Here is an 8,045-nt window from a genome sequence, read left to right as displayed (position 1 = left end):
AAAAAAAAAAGAATGAAGAAGCCATGGGATCCAGATACAGAAAAAGAGGACCTGTTATAGGAGAGGGGCCTGGGGATCCCCAGATGAAGGCGTAGAGATGCTCTTGGGGGACAGTTACATGGCAGCAGCACTAGGCAGCTCCCAGTCCAAACAGGAGCATGAGGTCTGAGAGTCTCCAGGATGCCTGTAGGGGAAAGGGAGCTGGAGGGACGTGCCGCGATTGCCAGCATAATCAGTGGATGTTTGCTGGCTCCTGTGGTCAGGTCGGGAATGAATTAATAATAGGTGTATAGAAACAGAATAGAGAATCCAGAAATAGGCCTATACCATATGGTCGACTGATTGTTTTTCTTTTTTTTTTCTTTTGGCCACACCATGCGGCTTGCAGATCTTTGTTCCTCGACCAGGGATCGAACCCATGCCCCCTGCAGTGGAAGCATGGAGTCCGAACCGCTGGACCACCAGAGAATTCCCAGTCAACTGATTTTTGACAAATGTGCCAAAGCAATTCAATAGGGGGGAAGAACAAGCTTTTCAAAAACTTGCCATATGCACTAAAAAAAAAAAAAAAAAAATTCAAAAACAATCTTATGCTACATAAAAAATTAACTCAGAATGGATCATGGACCTAAATGTAAGGAGGGGGACTTCCCTGGAGGTCCAGTGGGTAAGACTGCACTCCCAATGCAGGGGTCCTGGGTTCGATCCCTGGTTGGGGAACTAGATCCCCCATGCCTGCCGCAACTAAGAGTCTGCATGCCGCAACTAAGAGTCCACATGCTGCAACCAAGAAGTCCGCATGCCGTAAATAAGAAGGCTGCATGCCACAACTATGAGCTCGCATGCCGCAACTAAAAGATCCTGCACGTCGCAACAAAGATCCTGTGTGACGCAACTAAGACCCAGCGCAGCCAAAAATAAATAAATAAATATTAAAAATAAATAACTAAAAATAAACGCAAGAAGGTAAATTATAAAATTCTAGAAGAAAACAAAGGAGTGATAAAGGGTTTGGGAAAGAGTTCTTAAATATGACAGGAGCTATAAAAGAAGCTAAGCAAGTGAAAAATAAGTTAACTATTAACTACAGGAAAAAACAAAACATTTTACAACATAGGAAATTCAGTTCTATTGCATTATGAGGCTCTGCTGTGAACAACATTTACGTGATCATAATAATGAAGGGAATTCATTATTCCCTGGTGGTCCAGTGGTTAGGACTTGGCGCTCTCACTGCTGGGACCCAGGTTTGATCCCTGGTCAGAGAACTAAGATCCTGCAAGCTGCATGGCACAGCCAAAATAATAATAATAATAATAATAAAGACATTGCAAATTAACTTAATCAGAAATTGTGATCAAATAATATCAAGACTGTAGGGAAAGAAAGTAAAGGCTAAATCCTCACCAAAGTAGGAAGTGAACAGATATCTAAAATTTTAAACTTAGTGAGTAACAACTGAAGCATATGATTTAAAGATATGGACATACATGCTCCAAAAACCACAGAACAATCTGAAAGCAGCTGCCTCTCAAAGTAGGGAGCTGCTCTGGAACATGTGGGAGGAGGACGCTGTTATAAGCCTCACAGTACTCTTTTTCTTTTCAACCACCTGCCTGTATTACTTAGACACAAACAAAGTTTTTTTTTTTTTGGCTGTGCCATGCGGGGCTTGTGGGATCTTAGTTCCCTGACTAAGGATTGAACCCGTGCCCTTGGCAATGAAAGGGCAGAGTCCTAACCACTGGACTGTCAGGGAATTCCTCAAATAAATTAAATTTAAAGCCACCAGAGAGCCACTGAAACTAGCTGTGTGGGCCTCAGGCCAAGTCCAGCCCTGGTCTGGTGAGTGGATCGTGGGAGGTAATCACAGTCGGCACAGCCCATGTGCTCTGCATTCTGGGGAACTTCACGCTTTGTCCAGGAGCGGAGGCCTGGGCCACTCCACTGCTTGACACAGATCTCAGAGATGCACTCCTGTTTCCCATGCTTGGCATCCCCCCTCTGTCCCCACCACCCCCAGCACTGCCCTCAGTCATGGCACTTCTCACCCTCCTGTCCCCATCTGTCTCTTTGACTGTCTCTTCCAGGGGACTGAGAGCTCCCAGAAAGTGTGAAAGATGCACTGTTCATCGCTCTCTCCCACCCTCCCACCTCCAGTGCCTGGCCCAGGGCTGGCACACTACAGGAGCTCAACGCTGTTAGGCATGGATGTTGGCAGCCCGGGTTCATGGACAAAGAAGGTCTTATGAAAGTAAATGCGCTAAGTCATGACTGGCCCCGGCAGGTGGTTCCCTTTGACCAGTTTGCCACTCTTCATCAGGCTCTACAATATGTTCTTATACCAACTGTGGTGCTGCCACTCAGTGGCCCTGTGGTCACCGCAGGAGCCTCTGTCCTCCCCCTGCCGGTCTTCAACTCTGCACCTGCCCCTGTGGGAACAGATGCCAGTGAGGGGCAGGCAGGCTACCCCAGTAAACCCCTTCCCACAAGTAATCCACCTAACTTCTGGGGTACCCTGAGCCTGTGTCAGGCATGGCACCAAGTGCTCTATACGCACTGGCTTTTTAACCTGCTCAGAGGCCATTTTACAGAGAGGTCACTGAAGGCTTGGGCCTCAGCGTAGGTGTGCCAGGCTCTGTCTCCTGCACTATGCCTTGGGCCAAACCCAGGTGTTAACTCACAACCTCAAGTCAGAAACCTGTCCCTCATGGGCAGGGACCCAGCATTTCTAGAAAAAGAGCCCTTGGGTTGAGTTGGTAGGGGATAGTCGATCTGTGTGGTCCCCAATACAAGAGCTCAATCACCCTGTTGTCCCTGGGGCCCCAGGTACAGGGCAGGATATTCCTGGACCACCAAGACCCAGTAATGGGAATGGGAAGCAGTGAGAGGAAGGTTACAATGGGGAGGATATATACAGACCAAATAATGTAAGATTTTTAAAAATTGAAGTATGGTTGATTTATAGTGTTTCAGGTATATAGCAAAGTGATTCAGTTATATATATAATATATATATATATTCTTTTTCAGATTCTTTTCCATTATGAGTTATAAAAGATCTTGAGGGAATTCCTGGTAGTCCACTGGTTAGGACTCGGCACATTCACTGCCAGGGCCTGGGTTCAATCCCTGGTTAGGGAACTAGGATCCCACAAGCCACGCAGCTTGGCCAAAAAAAAAAAAGATATTGAATATATTTCCCTGTGCCATACAGTAGGACCTTGTTTATCTATTTTACATATAATAGCATGTATATGTTAACCCCAAGTTCCTAATTTATCCCTCCCCCTTCCCAGATAATGTAAGATTTAAATTCATTTCTGTCTGGACCCATACTGGACATGGGGAAGAAACACAGGGGAGTGAGGCCCTGTCTTCCTGGTCCTGACAGCTCAGGGAAAGGCCAACAACACACACTCCAAAGCAGAACCTTAGGCCCAGAGGTATTGAGCAGAAGAGTATCAATCAGGCTTCTAACCCAGCCAGTAGGCAGGAGATTGGGGAAGGCTTCCTGGAGGAGGTGATGACTGACCTCAGTCTTTCGAAATGAGCAGACTTTAACCAAAGGAGGAAAGAAGGGCAATCCAAGCACGGGGAACAGAAAGAGAGAAGGCACAGAGGTAGGGTGTACAGAGCATCTGGTGAGAGGCTGGAACATTGAGAGGTGAGACTGGAGAGGAGGTCCGTGGAGCCAGAGGGGTGAGCTTATTTGTTGGGATCACTGATTTTATAGGGGAGGAAACAGGTTAGGGGTCACTGGACCCTAAACGATGGAGCTCAACCACCTCTTTGAGTTAATAGGAGAGAAAGCCCAGACAAGAGTGGCTCTCCTTAGGAATAAGCCCTTCCGTCTCCTGCAGGAAGGGAGCAGGGCTGGAATTCAAACCCTAGGCTTCTGCCCCCAGCTAGTGCTCCTTCCATGCCATTCCGCAGCCTTCTTCTCACTGGGAACCCAGCCCCTACTGGATCCTGTCCTCTGCAACCTCTGATGGGCAGCTGATACCAGCAAGGGTCTGCAGGGACTCTGGATACCCCTTGGTGTCTTTTGAGATAAACCCAACACAAATAAACTTTAATCAATGGCCTGAACTCTCAGTGTGGATCTCTGCAACGGAGAGCAGGCAGAGACTGCTTTCCAAGGTCCAGAGACCTTCCCAAGAAGGAAAGGTCCCCTTCTTGCCGAGCCTGAAAAGCTGCAGCCCCTCTCCCATCCCCTTCACTCCCACCCTACAAGTCCTCCCTGAGCTACTGAGGGAGTCCTGAGGGAGGAAACAGAGCAGGGAGGGAGCTGGACATGGTCACTGGAGTATGTTGGGGGTCCTCCTCGGCAAAGCCAGTGGGGGAAACTTCTGCCTTTAAATATTTTGAAATAGCAACAAACATAACAAGCACAAAAAATCAGGTGACACATGTTCTCTTCAGGCCTGGTGTCCCCACCTCCCAGATCCCAGGCACGGGAGCCCAGGCTCACACCAGCAGGAGGCTGGGACCAGAGCTTCTGTGGACCTTCCAAGTATGTTTATTCACATTCCTGTGGGCCCCTGGGGGACCAGCTGAGGTTCCCAGTGTCTGCTGAGGAAAAGAAAAAGCAGCCCCTGACATCCAGAACTGATCGGACGTTCACAGTTAGACCTCAGACACTCAGAGCCAGGTCATTTTCTCTTTCTGTCAGACATAAACAATCACAGAATACCAACCTCAGTCAAGGCTATTCTGAGACCATGATAAAATGAGACAAAATGAGCCTCCTTCATAATTTTGTCTAAGCGCGGACAAAAATAAGGTCACTGTGCCGCCACCCATAAAATATCAAACATACCCCTCTTTTGGCTAAAATGAATGACTGCTATATTTTTGGCAGCTTTGTTGAGATATAATTCACATAACATACAATTCATCCATTTAAAGTGTACTATTCAATGCCTTTAATTATACTCACAGAGCCGTGCAACCGCCACCGTGGTAAATTTAGAACATTCCCATTGCCCCGGAAAGAAACCCTACACCCCTCAGTCATCACCTCCAAATCCATCCATCCTCCTTGCCCTAGGCAACCACTACAGAGACTTTCTATCTATATAGATTTGCCTATTCTGGACATTTCATATAAATGGAAACATACAATATGTGGTCCTTTGTGACTGTCTTCTTTCAATTAGCATAATGTTTTCAAGTTTCATACATGTTGTAGCATGTATCAGTTATTCACCCCTGCAATGCCTAATTTTATATGTCAACTTGACTGGGGCGTGTATATATATTGGGCATAATCTCTCCTATTACTTCTGTGGCAGTATGCACCAAGAAGCTTAATCTTCATAACTTGGACCCCAGTAATTCTACTTCTAAGAATGAACTAATTCCGGACTTCCCTGGTGGCGCAGTGGTTAAGAATCCGCCTGCCAATGCAGGGGACACGGGTTCGATCCCTGGTCCGGGAAGATCCCACACACGCTGTGGAGCAACCAAGCCTGTGCGCCAACTACTGAGCCTGCGCTCTAGAGCCCGCGAGCCACAACTACTGAGCCCGCGTGCCGCAACTACTGAAGCCCGCGCACCTAGAGTCCGTGCTCCACAACAAGAGAAGCCACTGCAATGAGAAGCCCGCGCACCACAACGAAGAGTAGCCCCCGCTCGCCGCAACTAGAGAAAGCCTGCGTGCAGCAACAAAGACTAAAGCAGCCACAAATAAATAAATTTTAAAAAAATAAAATAAACGAGGAAGAAAGCATTTCACAAGGTGCAGGTAGTTCACTCCTTTCCTCTCCAGGACTGAGCCTGAGGTGGGAGGCATGATTCTGCTGGGCCCTCAGCCCCTCAGCAAGTCTTAGCTCCCATCTGCCTCTTCAAAGTGTAGGTATTTCTCCAAGCTTGAGGGCAGTTTGAGGGATTTTTTAAAATAACTTTTTTATTTGTGCTGAGTGTAGGACTTAACCTTTATGAAGAAGCATGATACAGCTCTCACAAAAAAGTAAAATACATTTCAAACTTTCACCGTGCCACATGGCTTGTGGGATTCGGACTCTCAACCACTGCGCCACCAGGGAAGCCCCCACATTTCAAACTTTTAAGCAAAGCTGCAGCATCAGTGCAGCAACAGTGATTGCTCTAATGATACTTTCATTATTCCACCTTTTCAGTTTCAGGAGGAAATTATTAGCCACTGGTTCCTGGTTAACTTGAAAACACACCAGAGGCTGGACGCGGAAAGTGAGCATCTAACTTTCTGGCCTGGGAAGGGATGGGGGGCAACGGAGAGACTTTGACATCAGACAGACCTGAGTCAGAATACTGGCTCTGCCACTGCTAGCTGAGTGGCTTCTCAGCTGAACCTCTCTGAGCCTTGCATTCCTCATGTATAAAATGTGGTGATTCCACCCACACTGCAAGGCCGTAAGAGTGAAAAAGTGACACTGGTAGTATAAGGCCAGTGCAGTCACACTGAGTCAGTCCAGTTAAAGGACTCCAGCTGTTTGCAGTCAGGTGCTGGAAAATGTTAAAACAGTTTTGCTTCCAAGTTTCTTTTTAGAGGGCTGGAAAATCTAAAGTTATAGAGAATTTTAAAAATTTTTTATTGGAGGGCTTCCTTGGTGTCGCAGTGGTTGAGAGTCCGCCTGCCGATGCAGGGGACACGGGTTCGTGCCCCGGTCCGGGAGGATCCCACATGCCACGGAGCAGCTAGGCCTGTGAGCCATGGCCGCTGAGCCTGCGCGTCCAGAGCCTGTGCTCCGCAACGGGAGAGGCCACAACAGTGAGAGGCCCGCGTACCGCAAAACAAAAACAAAAACAAAAATTATTGGAGTATAGAGAATTTTTTTAAGGTCTAAGGACTGAAGGAGTGAAGGAGAATCCCTTCTTCCAGGCCCTCTGTTCCGTGAGGTCCTTGCCACTGCCCCCAGTGCAGACCAGGCTCCTGGGGGCAATAATCTGCCTCTGGCCTCTGGGGCTGGCCCTGGACCACACCTCCATGAATATGAGGGGCCTTCAGAGGACCCTGATGCTTCTGCCTGCTTCCAACTTCCCTGGGGCAGCCTCAGTGATTACACTATCCATATGGTAGGACACAGCTGGGCTGGGGTCACATCCATCAGAGCACTGCCTCAGGCAGCTTGTGTGTGATTGTGACTCCACTGTAAAGGGCAGGCAGCAAAGCCCAGGAATCCCCAGGGGAAGCTGGGAAAACGGCTGTCCCTAAACCGGCTGGGCCTGCACTTCTTGGATCTAGGTTTGGATTATTTGTATCAGTACAGCTAGGAATTTTCCAGAGTCACCTTCCTTCCCCCTCCCCGCCCCCCGCTTCCAGAGAATTGAGTGTATTTTGTTGACAGCTTGTTCTCTCAAATGGCATTGCATTTAGTAACATTTTTGGCTGCTGTGATTTTTGTTGTCGCTGTTATTCCAAATCTTATTACTCTAACTTGTCTCCCTTCCCAGCGGAGGAAATGGTGACCAGGTGAGTAAATGTTCCAAGACCACTGTTTTGTGTATTACGGGCAACCAAGAAAGAACGGGAATGTGCTTGAAGGCAGAACCCCAGAAGCCAGGGGTGTAGAGAGGGGTTCGCGAACTTAGATCCCCAGCCCTGCTTTCAGCACGGGAGGGCCGCTTGCAAATAACTTCTTTCGAAAACAACTACTTTAAAATCGAGACTGAAGGATTGGTTATAAGACGGGTGAGTTTTAACGAAGGAGCCAATAGAGTCTGCGAGCCTCGGAAGGGCCTCTGAGCGCGGCAAGGAGGCGCCAGATTGAGGGCGATTTAAAAGGAGGACTAAATGGGACTTAGACCCCATGGCGGTGAGGAGGAATGGGACCCCCGGGCCCTGCCCGGCCTCCTGCACTCACTGAGCACCTGGCGACGGGACAGCGCTTTTGGGATCCGAGTACCTGTTGCACAGGACTGCTCTCCTACTGCTCCAGAAGCTTCAGGGTCGGCGTCAATCCCCTCCCACCCCTCCGCCCCCGCCTTGCTCCCAGTTCCAAACCAGAGCCAATCAGTGCTCGGCGACGCCGGGCAGGGAAACCAATCGATTACTCCTGCTTT

General features: G+C 48.5%; 1 protein-coding gene across 6 annotated transcripts in view; it reads right to left on the bottom strand.

Annotated features, from left to right (window-relative positions):
* Window positions 1-8,045, bottom strand: part of ZNHIT3 (zinc finger HIT-type containing 3) — a 47,523-nt gene that overhangs the window by 25,007 nt on the left and 14,471 nt on the right. The gene's annotated exons all lie outside the window — the stretch shown is intronic.

The sequence above is a fragment of the Neophocaena asiaeorientalis genome, unplaced genomic scaffold (assembly GCF_003031525.2).
Source record: "Neophocaena asiaeorientalis asiaeorientalis breed wild unplaced genomic scaffold, Neophocaena_asiaeorientalis_V1.1 scaffold327, whole genome shotgun sequence".
In the NCBI taxonomy this organism is placed as follows: Eukaryota; Metazoa; Chordata; class Mammalia; order Artiodactyla; family Phocoenidae; genus Neophocaena; species Neophocaena asiaeorientalis.
The sequence above is the reverse complement of the archived record's forward strand: the minus strand, read 5'-3'. Positions and strand labels throughout refer to the sequence as shown.